Source organism: Schistocerca americana, chromosome 2, assembly GCF_021461395.2.
Source record: "Schistocerca americana isolate TAMUIC-IGC-003095 chromosome 2, iqSchAmer2.1, whole genome shotgun sequence".
In the NCBI taxonomy this organism is placed as follows: Eukaryota; Metazoa; Arthropoda; class Insecta; order Orthoptera; family Acrididae; genus Schistocerca; species Schistocerca americana.
In genome coordinates, this window is record NC_060120.1 from 691,389,062 (window position 1) to 691,403,660 (window position 14,599).

Genomic DNA, 14,599 nt, shown 5'->3' on the forward strand with positions numbered 1-14,599 from the left:
AATCCAGTACTAGAATCGGAATTTAAAAGAGCTTTGGTCGACTTAAGACGACATGAGGCAGAAGGGATAGATAACATCCCATCGGAATTTTTAAGGTCGTTGGAGGGAAGTGAGAAAAAACAGAGACTATTCATCTTGGTGTGTTGAATATATGAGGTAGGCGATATACCAACAGACTTTCGGAAAAACATCATCCACACAATTCCGAAAATGGCAAGACTGATAAGGCATCTGTGAAAACATCAGGGAATAACTTCCTTGGTACTAGAGTGTGCTGTAGGGGGTAAAAACTGTAGAGGAAAACAGAGGTTGGAATACATGAAGCAAATAATTGAGAACGTAGGTTGAATAGCTACTCTGAGATGAAAAAGTTGGCATAGGAGACGAAATTCGTGGCGGGACACATCAGACCAGTCAGAAAGCTGATCACACAAAGAAAAGGAAAAAGGAAGCCACTACAACTACACTATTGATGAGAAACTGATGGAAACATTATCTGCCGTAAAATAACTAGGAGTAACTATCCAGAGTGATCTTAAGTGGAGCGACCACATAAAATAAATAGTAGAAAATGCAGATGCATAACTGAGAATCATAGGAATAATCTTAAGAAAACTTAACTCATCCACGAAAGACGCGGCTTATAAGGCGTTTATTCGATCGATTCTTGAGTACTGTTCAATAATGTGAGATCCTTACCAGGCAGGACTGATAGAAGACATAGAGGAGATCCAACAAAAGGCGGCGCGTTTCGTCACAGGATCGTTTAGTCGGCACGACAGCGTTACTGAGATACTCAGCTTTGGCAGACGTTAGAAGAGAAGCGTTGTGCATCACGGAGAGGTTTACTACTGAAATTTCGAGAGTACTTTGCGAGAAGACTCGGATAACAGCACTTCCTCCAACATACACGTCGCGTAATGACCACGAGGAGAAAATTCGAGAAATTAGAGCCAGTACAGAGGCTTACCGTCAATCATTTTTCGAATGCGGCATATGCAAGTGGAACAAACTACGGGGGATTAGTTAGTGGCGCCAGAAGCACCCTTCGCTACACACTATTAAGGGGCTTGCGGAGTATGATGTAGGTGTAGATGAAAAACAAAATTCTAAATAGTAACCGAGGCTGTGAACGTTGGGTAGAAGTGCTGCTTTGAGATGAAGAGTTTGACACAGTATAGGAAGTACAGTGTGCCGCATCAAACCAGTCAGAAGACAGACAACAATAAAACCCCATTCGATGTTAAAACACAATGAAAACGCCTCTGACACTTCCAACATTTTTACTTGTTTAAGTTAGTGATATACGAGTATTATTGTGATTTTATTTGCGACAAGTCTTATTCACCTATACCATCACAATATTGTCAGGTGGTAACGACATTCAAGTCCAGATCCGAAGGCTGAATCGCCAGTGAAATACAACGCTTAGCACCGAAAGCGCGTTTAGTATTGACGCCGAAGGACAGCCAAACCAGAACGGAAGTTCTAGGCAGAGAGTACAGCCATTTACAGAACCATTCCAGGATGGTGGTATTCATACAAACATGGCGTATTAAAGTATATACAAACTAAGATACTTCGAGAATAATCCAGAAATGATAAATACTAAATAACAAATATCTACTAGTGGTCGTGTTTGAACTGGTGATCCTTACCATGTTAACCAGCGAAGCTAACCACTACACCTCACTGCCTGCACCGGAGCTCGCCGCGTTACTCAATCTCCGGTTCTGAATGCAGAGGACTACAGCACCTTGTCTCTAAATCTAGTCAATGATTCTCTGAGAGAAACAAATCAGTTAGCTGACATATTTTGCATATCCTCATTTAATAATGTCGTAGGGAATAATGCTCTGGGGTAACAGATCTGTAAGAAAGAAAGCCTTCATCACTCAGAAACGTTCTGTACGAAAAATATGAGGCGCTGACCCACGATCATCTTGTAGACATCTATTTAATGAGTTCGGCATTCCGACTATAGCTTCACAGTATATTTATTTCCTCATTAAGTTTGTTGTAAATAATCCACTGCAATTCAAAATGAGCAATGATGTACGCAATTACAATATCAGAAGGAGAAATGACTCTTCATTAAGGTTGTCTTAAGCAAAACGGGATACACAACGGTGCAACTAAATTTTTTTATTAGTTACCCAGTGTTACAAAATGGCTGACAGACAGAAAAGCACAATGAAAACAAATTGAAAATATTTCTCTTTGACAGCTCCTTCTCTTTCGTAGAAGAATTTCTACTATCGTAATGTGTAAAATGTGGTGGGTTGGAAATACTAACTCACATCTGCATGTGTAATAATAATAATTTCTTAAAAACATATAAATGTCCAAATGTAGCCAATTTACAAATTAATTTGTGATTTGAATGTAAAATGACTTGTTCTACATCATTACGATATATCGTGCAAATGATCCATTTATCACGAAACTAACAATGGCGGCGGTGGAGGATCGTCGCTTTGTGGCCGCGCTGTTACACCCTCATCACAACGATGAGCCTCTCCCGTTGAAGCTTTGCCATCGTCGAGAGGATCTTCAGTTTTCTTGAACCTCCCAACGTTGATACGCGCCTCTGGACTGTAGTAGGGCTACACACGGAGGACACGGAATACTCCTCTGTGTGCTTTGGTCTTCTTGATGAAGGGTCACAATCAGCTACTTCATATGTGACGTCCGACAAGCAACGAAGGATACGATACGGTTGAAAGTAGCGCTTTAGTGACTTTTCCGATAGTCCTAATTTCCGCACAGGCTTGAAAACCCAAAACCAAGTCCAGCAGGCTGTATCTCGCTGACCGGTGCTCCGCGTTATAGCGCCTTGAGTCTTTCCCTGTGCGTCCAGTTGCCTTGCTTCTTCAGTCCTAGTGATGAGCTATTTCACGTAGTCACCCTGACTATCGTCCCGTTTGAAACCGAGAGCGGTGTATCCATCGTCATTTAGACCTCCCGAACATGGAGCAGAAATAACGATGTGAAGCCTGTAGTGTCGTGCTTGGCTGTGTTTTCTCTCTGTTCAGTATCAACGTATCTCGTGAGCACATCTGCCAACGTGTTGTTAAAGCACTGTGTGAAACCTCAAGAGGTCGATTCCAATTCGGTGGAATGGCGCTACTGCAGGCCCTATTGGTACCAAGTGCCCCAGAGGTAATTGTGGCACGTGCTACAGTCGTTGGGATTCCTTACAGTTGCTCACATAATGTGTAACAGATCATTAGAGACTTGGTTAGTGATACCTCCTTCTGATTCGGTCAAGAATCTTCATAAATCACAGGTGACCAAACGTTGGAGCGTCGTAGAAATACATCAGAACAGCTTCCTGTTGATAAGCCGGGATGATGAGCAACCGTTTCGCCTCATCAGATCGAAGTAATTCTTACACAATGCTCCGATTATTAACTGTGATTTGCCTGTGGTCGAATCCGTTTTCTCCAAGGCTTCTATTCAACATCAATGTCATTTAAGGCAGCAGTGTCTGAGATTCCATCCACGCTGCTGTGTTTCTTGAAAGGTAATCGGTGCGACTGTGTTTGTGTTCGCTTTTGTATCACCTATTCAGTACCTTCATGCACATGTACTAGAACAGCTCTATGCCAGTCCTTCTAGCGCCAGTGTGAAGTTCTATCTTCAAACTCCCTGAGAGATTACCGAGCGAGGTGGCGCAGTGGTTAGACACTGGACTCGGATTCGGAAGGACGACGGTTCAGTCTCGCGCCCGAGCCATCCTATTTAGGTTTTCCGTGATTTCCCTAAATCGCTTCATGCAAATGCCGGGATGGTTCCTTTCAAAGGGCACGGCCGACTTCCTTCCCCGTCCTTCCCTAATCCGATGAGACCGATGACCTCGCTGTCTGGTCTCCTTCCCCAAACAACCCAACTCTCCCTGGGAGATTAAAACTGTGTGCCGGAACGACACTCGAACTCGGGACCTTTGCTTTTCGTGGGCAAGTGTTCCACCTGGAAAGCTATGAGGACGAGTCGTGAGTCGTGCTGGGGCAGCTCACTTGATGGAGTACTTTCCCGTGAAAGGCAAACGTCCCGAGTTTGTGTCTCGGTCCGACACACAGTTTTAATCTGCCAGGAAGTGTTCAAAAAATGGCTCTAAGCACTATGGGACTAAACATCTGAGGTCATCAGTCCCCAAGACTTAGAACTACTTAAACCTAACTCACCTACGGACATCACACACATCCATGCCCGAGGCAGGATTCGAATCTGCGACCGTAGCAGCAGCAGCGCGGTTCCGGACTGAAGCGCCTAGAACCGCTTGGCCACAGCGGCCGGCCCAGGAAGTGTCATATCATTCTTCAAGTTCTATCTTGTCTTTTTCCTCATACAATGCTGGAACTGGAGAAATTGTTAGCGCTTCCTTAAGGACAAGGAAAGAGCTTGCCCAGGAAAATTTGCAGTCTTCCTGCAGTAGTTCTTGAAAGGGACGTTTACTGGTACAGAAGTAGCAGTACGAGCACATTCAGAGACAAGTTGTCAAATTGCAAATGTATCGACGAGTTGGAAAACCTGTGACCTTATTTTCTCTGGATCTGTAGAGACTATCACCATCACTATTAACTTTTTTTCGGATTCAGGCGAGATATGCACACACCTCAACAGGGTTGTTATGTGGTTTATATTTTCTTCAAATGTCTTCAAAAAACGACAGTGTCCTCCGGATACCAAAGACACTTCGTCCATTTAAGGTTTCGAAGCAGGTTGTACATCACAAGTTCGAAGGTGATTGAAGCATTACATAGTACATACAGCATGTCTTCGGACTCATAGAGACCGTCAGGATTCGTGAAGGGAGTATTATACCCGTCAGCGTCGTCCTCCTCGATTTTCCAGTAGCTTGTCTGCATGTCCATAACTGAGAAATACGTTGCTACATTCAAGCAGTCTAAAGTGTCCTTAATGAGCGGCAATGGGTAGGCATCATCTTTCGTGATTTTATTCAGCCGTCGGTAGTCGGGGGAGAAAAGCCATGTGCCATGCTTCTCCTTCACAAGGGCCACAGGAGGGGACCAGGAACTCTCTGAAGGTTCAGTGAAGTCATCTTGCAGCATCTTCTCCACTAGCTCACAGATTTTACGTTGTTCAGCCGGAGACACACTATATGGTCAATGGTTAAGTGGTGGATGATCCCTAATGTTGATATGGTCTTTCACCGTGGAGTTATTCGACTGTTTTTTCTCCACCCCAGATTTGAAAACAAACAAAAATTGACACAGACTGGCTATTACTCGCCAGTGTTGTTCCTCGCTCAGGCCAGAACCTGTTGGCGGTTCGATAGTAGCTTCCTCCCATGCGTTGTCTTTAGTGGTAGCAGAGCATGACTCTTCGTCGATGGCACTAAGCTGTCCTCGCTGGACTCGTCCAGCTGCGCCTATGCACATATCTTTAGGGATGAGTTGTGGCTACTCGTGACGATCCGAAGTTACCCTTGATCACCTACAGTGCTTATGATCGTCGCTGGCATGTAAATTTATTTTATGAGCCTGAGTTGCTTTTTGTTATTGACAAAAGCTTCATAATTTAATTAACCATCTGGATTGATGACTGGAACTCGTCTTGTTGATGAAGACGGGGCAAAAACGTCTTCAATGGCAAAAAATGGTTCAAATGGCTCTGAGCACTATGCGACTTAACTTCTGAGGTCGTCAGTCACCTAGAACTTAGAATAATTAAACCTAACTAACCTAAGGACATCACACACATCCATGCCCGAGGCAGGATTCGAACCTGCGACCGGAGCTCTTCAATGGCAAACAGCTGCCCGGAGCAATCTTTGTTATGTGTACTTGTTGGTTTACGTTCGTCAGTCTCGAGCTCTGATATCCCAGAGTCTGTGACCGTTTATGATACCTGCAATAAGTCCCATCTAAGAATAAGATTGTGACTATATTCTGATAAAATGATAAATCCCGTAATTGGTAGCTTTTGCAGTAAATGTTCATGCCAGCAAGACATATGTCCCATTTGCTACTTTCAACATGTTCGCTTTCGAATCATGGAACACAGTCTTGTTTAGCTGTCGACGACAAGCATCCGACATTACAGAAAAGGAACCCCTGAATCCACTAGGCCCCTGGACAGGTTGTGCGTCGATGATGACGTCGACAAGATTTTTCTGACAACTTGGTGACTTTTGTCCATGCAGTGTTCGCAGATGGTGGGGCCTTACCTCCATAGACGGTCACCTTGCTTAGTTTTCTTGAAGTCGGTGGTTGGGAGAGAGGTTTGTAGCTCTGTACAGCAACGAGGTGTACCTACGGCGTTTTAGGGAGCGACGACGTACGGCGATAGGCTCCGTCCCACAGCTCGACTACAATCGTTTGCAGTTAACTGGCGTGAATAGAACTGTTGTGATGATTGACGTCTGGTGGCGTAGCAGTGGTCGAAAACTCGTCTTCTCTCTCTGTGGTAGTGTCCAACGTGCCTAGGGTGTCCACAGTAGCAATATGCCAGCGTGTTGTCCTCTGTCCTCCAAAAGTTTCCTCTTCTGTGGGACGTTCTTCTTGGCTTAGGAGTTGGTTGTACCTGCGACGGTCATGAGCTGGGTTCTCGTTTGATGGCGGCTGCCTAAATCCGAGCTCGCCGAGTCCATGCTACCCGCACGTTCGGCTGGTGGCGGGGATCGGTGCTAAATATGTATACATCTCATCCTCAAAATTCTCTGTTTCCTCCAGAAGTACAGGGTTGACATTCAAGGCTGCTATCTCTTAGTCCGAAATTTCTGGCTGCCACACTCTACTGTTTCTTTTCTCCTACTAATTGGCACATGAGGGAGGCGAAGTAATGGTGGTCTTCTACAACTGCCAGAAGTATCACATTGGGCAGTTGGTCACATCTTTTTCGTACGATTCTTTTCTGTTGCATTTTCTCTATTCGCTGGCACCATTTGGTGAGTTCTTATGTCGTTGTGACATCACACACATCCATACCCGAGGCAGGATTCGAACCTGTGACCGTAGCAGCAGCGCGGTGCCAGACTGAAGCGCGTAGAACCGCTTGGCCACAACGGACGGCTATGCGTCTTTCTTTGGGGACCATGCCGACCACTACATGCAATGTGTGTTTTTCTTCGGCACGGTGGCATTCACCAGCAGGACAATGCACCGTGTCACACAGCTCGCAGTGTAGGTGCGTGGTTCGAAGAGCACCAGGATGAGTTTACTGTGCTCCCTCGCCATCAAACTTCCCGGATTTAAACCCAATCGAGAATCCGTAGGACCACCTCGATGTGGCTGTTCGTGTCATTGATCCTCAACCGTGAAACCTAGCGCAGCTGGCCACGATACTGGAGTCGCCATGACTCCACATCCCTGTCGGGGTCTTCCAGAATCTCGTTGACTCTCTTCCTGAATGTACTGCGCTGCAAAAGGTGGTTAATTAGGCTTCTGACAATTGGTCACACTAATGTGACTGGACAATGTAGTATTTTAAAGATTCATCTATGTGTTGTTATTCATTCAGAGTTTAAAAAAAAGAAACATCTGACACTTAAAAAATGCCCCACAACTACTTCTTATAGCCTTTTACAACGCGTGCGGGGTCAGTCATTATTGTTATAATTATTCTTCAATGGAGCCAAACGTAGATGATATACTACTATAATCAAAAAATGTATCCCTAATAGGACTCTGTATTATGTGCATCGGTATCATGTTCTTGGTATCAATATATTTGTAATTCAGGAGTCATATTTGTTTAATTTTCCGAGATGCCTGATTCTTTCATTTCCATTGGCCGGCCGTGATTTTCACATTTATGGGTCACATTACAGTGTCAATATGTGTTTTTTCGCCATCATTTTTCATTCCTCTATCACAGCGGACAGTTAGCAGCTAAGTATTCGATCATCTGCTATACAGACTTTAAATGCAAGACAGTTGAAAATAAAAATTAAAACATGATGAGAGTCTAGGTTTCATTTAATGAAACAGGCCATCTTGATGTGATGATGAATGACGGCGATGGTGGTGAAGTCCATGATACATTCCTTTCTGTTTTATGAGACAGTTTAGTGCAACAATGTGTTATCCACCTGGTACCTAGAAATAAGTAATCTTGCCTACTTTAGTGAACTCTGTCGCCTGACATAGGGCTGACTGTTGTTGTATTTCTTCAAGCATCTTTGAGGAATAGTATTTCCACTGACTCAATGGAATTTTCAGAACAAATCTGAGACACAGGAACATAAAAGTACCTCGTACTACATCATTTACATAATACCTTATTGGTTGGGCATCCACAGCAAAACTTCTACGTATTGAATTAAAACCGCTGCTGTTATTGTAAATCCTTTTTTGAAGGCACGATCTGTTCGCAATTTTAAATTACATCATCAGGTGCAAACTGAATAAAAACAAGAAAAAAGCCGTAAATAGTTTTATGCAAAGACCATATGACAGGGACAAATAGTGTAGTGACTACACGGACTGACTGGATACCAAAACGTGGGCCCGCGGGGGCGGTGCATGCACTAAAATGGCTCTACGCCTTAACTCAATTTGAGAATTTAGTGTTTGGTTTGAAGATCATCATCATCATTATTTACGATGTTGATCTGTATGGAAAAGGTTGCTTTCATGTTGCTACAAGGATGGACACGAATCAAAATTACGAGCCTCCTTGCTTCGAACAGTTGATGACGGTTCAGTGCTATTGGCGACTCAGGGATGGGGTATGCTTCCCTGCATCACATGACCACCGCGGCACCATCTGTGCTGTGCTGTACTTCGTATCCATGTAACCCGTGGCAGAATCCCTCACTCAAAAGACCAGCTATGGAATCACTTCTCATTTATCTAAAAAGTTATTCTTTTTGCATTTTCATTGCATATCTTGGAGCTACTTTCCCTAGCGGCTGTTTTATGAGCCTATCGTCCTATGTTGGACTGTTCGCTTAAACTGAACAACTACTACAAGCCGATATTGTGGCTACAGTGACTAGTATCTAAATTTCATAGCTCGTCTTTGAAACAGCTAAAAACCATAAATCAACTCAAAGGAAGTGAAATCCTTGTCGTTTGGATAAACAAAACGCAGGTTCTGTCGTCATGATTTCCACCTCAAAATACCAAATCGCCACTTCCAAATTTGCTCTAATCCTGAATTGTACAATGCTCAGGAACACCCTCTTCCTTACTATTAAGCACAAGTCCCAGAATTCACAACACAGATGCTAACAGTTCTAAGATCTTCAATCACCTAACATTATCCATGTCCAAAAATGCCATTCGTCCTAATCGGTCTGTGCTAAAGTTAAACGCATTATCCTTCCCTGTAAACTTCATATCCCTAGAGAGACAAGCGCTCTGTCCCACTTTCTGCGTCCGCATGCCCTCCGTGATCTCGATTTTATACCAACTCATTAATTTTCCATGCCTCCTCGTATCTGTATAACTGTGTATGTTATGTGCCAAAATGGCCAGTCACTTGACTTAAAATCCCACCTCAACACCATTCCTAGTTAGAATTTCTGTGGTTTCCCCAAACCGTTTAAATGACTGCTGGGATGTTTACTTTGGAAACGACTCTAGCTATTTCTTTCCTAAACATTGATCTCTGTCTGTAATGAACTCAAGATTAACGGAACACCAAAGCCTTATCTTCCTTCCTTTGAACCTGAGCAACTACATTTTGTCTCAGAATGAGGCAGACGAATGCTTCACACTATACGAAATTCTCATTGTCTGAAGAGCACCATTATGAGTTTACCGTACTTCCCTGGCCACCAAACTTTCCGGATTTAAACCCAATCGAGAATGTGTGAGACCATCTCGATTGGGCTCTCCGTGCCATGGATCCTCAACCATGAAACCTAGCGTAGCTGGCCACGGCACTAGAGTGACTCTATATCCCTGTCAGTACCTTCCAAACCCACAATAACTCGCTTCCTGCACGTCTAGCTCCACAAAAGATAGTTAATTAGGCTTCTGACGGTTGGTCACATTGATATATAGTGCAGTTCTGTAAACCTAAATATTTATGAATTACTATGTACTTAATGCGTGATGTAAAGGTCATTTAAATATGTTCCTAGGTGTAAGAATCTGCACAAATGTTAGTGTATTATAACCATTTTCTCCACAGTAAAATTGGCTCAGTTGTAGGGGTGTAACAGGGTAGCTGGCAGCAGGTTTGAGATTCTTACAAAGAGGAAGATCGTAAGTAAGGCAGAAAGCTAAGGGAGCAGGGTGTTATTTGTAACAGACAGGCTGATGGTCAGGTATTTACCAAAAGGAAGTTCATGCGCATGACGGAGGACTGGAGCAGCAGGTGGAGAGCAGGCTGTGTAGGACCAACAGCGGTTGGCAACTGAGACAGGTCAGGAGTGGCAGAGAGATGCCCTACCAGGAGGGATAACACGCATATTGTAGAGAGCCAGTGCTGCAGGATGAAGAGAAAATTAGGTTTCGCTCATCCCAGAGGACTCAGAAGCATGGCCGCTGACATCGGCAGACCTGCAGTGGCTGTCATATGTCTATCACGAAGGATAAAGCTATAGGGCAGAGACGAAGTTGTGTGCAGTCCAACACATATGTAGGTGCAACTGGTAAACACAACCAGAACGACAATGGCTGTGAAGTACTTATGAAGTGTACAAGATGAAAATTTAGGGAAGGGAGACGGTAGAGCACAGAATAGAGTGTGTGCAAGTCAAGTAGCTGAGACAGGCACGCCAGCGTTTGGTTTGAAGTACGTACCAAAAGCGGAAGAATGCATACTGTAGACAGTAATTAGCAGTAGGGCAGAGAGCAGGTTGGGCACGCCCTAACTCTATGAAAAGAGCACCAACTATGACTGGGAAGCCTACAGCGGCGGTGAAATTCTTGTCAGGACGTAGAAAATGCACACGGTAGAGAGCCAGAACTGCAGGATGGAGTGCATCATAGCAGGGTGCTGGTCTGTTTATTTGGGGGAAGGGACCAAACAAAGAGGTCTTCGGTCCCATTGGATTAGGGAAGGATGGAAAAGGAAGTCAGCCGTGCACTTTCAAAGGAACCATCCTGACATTTGCCTGAAGCGATTATTAAAACTGCTACACCAAGAAGAAATGCAGATGATAAAAGGGTATTCATTGGACAAATATGTTATACTAGAACTGACATTTGATTACATTTTCACGCAATTAGGGTGCATAGATTCTGAGAAATCAGTACCCAGAACAACCACCTCTGGCCGTAATAACGGCCTTGATACGCCTGGGCACTGGGTCAAACAGAGCTTGGATGGCTCGTACAGATACAGCTGCCCATGTAGCTTCAACACGATACCACAGTTCACCAAGAGTAGTGACTGGCGTATTGTGACGAGCCAGTTGCTCGGTCACCATTGAACAGACGTTTTCAATTGCTGAGAGATCTGGAGAATGTGCTGGCTGGGGCAGCAGTCGAACATTTTCTGTATCCAGAAAGGCCCGTACAGGAACTGCAACATGCGTTCATGCATTATCCTGCTGAAATGTAGGGTTTCGCAGGGATCGAATGAAGGGTAGACCCACGGGTCGTAACACATCTGAAATGTAACGTCCACTGTTCAAAGTGCTGTCAATGCGAACAAGAGGTGACCGAGACGTGTAACCAATGGCACCCCATACCATCACGCCGGGCGAACAAGAGGTGACCGGGACCCAATGGCACCCCATACCATCACGCCGGGCGAACAAGAGGTGACCGAGACGTGTAACCAATGGCACCCCATACGATCACGCCGGGTGATACGCCAGTATGGCGATGACGAATACACGCTTCCAATGTGCGTTCACCGCGATGTCGCCAAACACGGTTGCGACCATCATGATGCTGTAAACAGAACCTGGATTCATCCGAAAAAATGACGTTTTGCGATTCGTGCACCCAGGTTCGTCGTTGAGTACACCATCGCAGGCGCTCCTGTCTGTGATGCAGCGTCAAGGGTAACCGCAGCCACGGTCTCCGAGCTGATAGTCCATGCTGCTGCAAACGTCGTCGAACTGTTCGTGCAGATGGTTGTTTTCTTGCAAACGTCCCCATCTGTTGACTCAGGGATCGAGACGTGGCTGCACGATCCGTTACAGCCATGCGGATAAGATGCCTGTCATCTCGACTGCTAGTGATACGAGGTCGTTGGGATCCAGCACGGCGTTCCGTATTACCGTCCTCAACCCACCGATTCCATATTCTGCTAACAGTCATTGTATCTCGGCCAACGCGAGCAGCAATGTCGCGATACGATAAACCGCAGTCGCGATAGGCAACACTCCAACGTTTATCAAAGTCGGAAACGTGATGGCACGCATTTCTCCTCCTTACACGAGGCATCACAACAACGTTTCACCGGGCAACGCCGGTCAACTGCTGTTTGTGTATGAGAAATCGGTCGGAAACTTTCCTCATGTCAGCAGGTTGTAGGTGTCGCCACCGGCGCCAACCTTGTTTGAATGCTCTGAAAAGCTAATCATTTGCATATCACAGCATCTTCTGTGTTAAAAAACATATCGGCTCAACCACTTGTTTATAGTGTAAAACACTAAGATTGACGCGTTTCGGAAGTCAAGCTTCCACCATCAGAATAATAAAAAGTAAAATAACCTGTTAAAACTCGCTAAAATGAAACATGCACCAGGCACAATAAAATTGGTAATAAAATTAAAACATCGTACCTACTTCCCTTATTGCAGCCGTGTCTTCCAAGGTGCATCTCCACATAGTCGTCAAAATATAAAAAACTCTAAAATGGTGTCGCCTATGGTGTTCAACATCTAACCACATGGCTCTCTCCTCTATCGTAGTAAACCGCCCGTGCGTCTTCGTTGATACCACACACCATATATCCAAACACGACACTGAAACGCGAGTGAGCTCACGCGCAAGTAAACAAGGAAGTCACAGAGATGTCTATACAAAAAGATAACGTATACATGTTCCAAGGACCTCATGAAATGAGGAAACGGGACACCCCATGTTGGGAATAGATCAGGATCTCGTATTTTACATAGACAGGACAAAGGCAAAAAGCTGGATCTACTAGAACAGCTGGAAATTACGATACATAGCATGGATAATCAGAACACACTGAATGAACAGCTAACTGGTGATACAAATAACTTTTTCAAACATTTCATTGGTTTCTTTTAGTAACTACATTTTTAGCAATTGGCAGGATACCATCATTTCATGAGGTCCTTGGAACATGTATACGCTATCTGTTTGTATAGACATCTCTGTGACTTCCTTGTTTACTTGCGCGTGAGCTCACTCGCGTTTCAGTGTCGTGTTTGGCTATGTGGTGTGTGGTATCAACGAAGACGCACGGGCGGTTTACGACGATAGAGGAGAGAGTCATGTGGTTAGATGTTGAACACCATAGGCGACACCATTTTAGAGTTTTTTATATTTTGACGACTCTGTGGAGATGCACCTTGGAAGACATGGCTGCAATAAGGGAAGTAGGTACGATGTTTTAATTTTATTATCAATTTTATTGTGCCTGGTGAATGTTCCATTTTAGCGAGTTTTAACAGGTTCTTTTACTTTTTATTATTCTGATGGTGGAAGCTTGACTTCCGAAACGCGTCAATCTTAGTGTTTTACACTATAAACAAGTGGCTGAGCATATATATTTTGTAACATTGACATTCACGACCACGACCTCTCATCCAGTAAGGATAAAATCACAGCAGCTTCTTCCTGTCGGTTAAATTTCGCGTCTGTAGCACCTCATCTTCGTGGTGTAGCGATTTTAATGGCCAGTAGTGTAAATCAGGTGGCCAGACACGGGTTTCAACCGTTATCCTACCGAATGTGACTCCATTGTGATAACCATGGCGCAACCCTGCTCGGTAGTGGGATGTGTGCAGCCAAGAGAGCACTCAGCCATGGAAGCTGATTTAGGCAGACCAACTCTGCCTGTGAGATACTTACCTGGGGGAAGAACGTGTGGCTGGCCGGTGTGGCCGTGCGGTTCTAAGCGCGTCAGTTTGGAACCGCGTGACCGCTACGGTCGCAGGTTCGAATCCTGCCTCGGGCATGGATGTGTGTGATGTCCTTAGGTTAGTTAGGTTTAAGTAGTTCTAAGTTCTAGGGGACTGATGACCTCAGAAGTTAAGTCCCATAGTGCTCAGAGCCATTTGAACCATTTGAAGAACGTGTGCATAACAGAGGGTAAGGATGGCAGGGCGAAGAGCAGGTTATGTGCAGCTCGATGAAAGTGCAAATGCGACAGCCATAGTGGCATTTACTGTGAGGTACTTGTGTGGAGGTGGAGAGCCAAGGGAACCAAGCGAGCAGCAGGTTGTGTGCAGGCCATAGTGCATGCAAGCATGGCAGCTCAAACAAGCAGGCTGACAGTGGCTGTGAGGTATTGACTGTGAGGGAGAGTGCGCTTATGATGGAGAGACAGGGTAGCAAGGTAGACAGCAGGTTGCGCATGGCTCAGAGAGCGCACAGCTGCAGCAGCTGAGACAGGCAAGCCAGCAGCGGCTGTGAGTTATCGCACGCTGGAGAGCCAGGGCGGCAGGGCAGAGAGCAAGTTGGGCGCGGCTCAGAGTGTGCGAGGCGTGGCAGCTGAGACAGGCTGGCTGGCGGCAGCTGTGAGGTACTTA

General features: G+C 45.1%; 1 protein-coding gene across 1 annotated transcript in view; it reads right to left on the reverse strand.

Annotated features, from left to right (window-relative positions):
- Positions 1-14,599, reverse strand: part of LOC124594343 (protein phosphatase PHLPP-like protein) — a 260,630-nt gene that overhangs the window by 118,839 nt on the left and 127,192 nt on the right. The gene's annotated exons all lie outside the window — the stretch shown is intronic.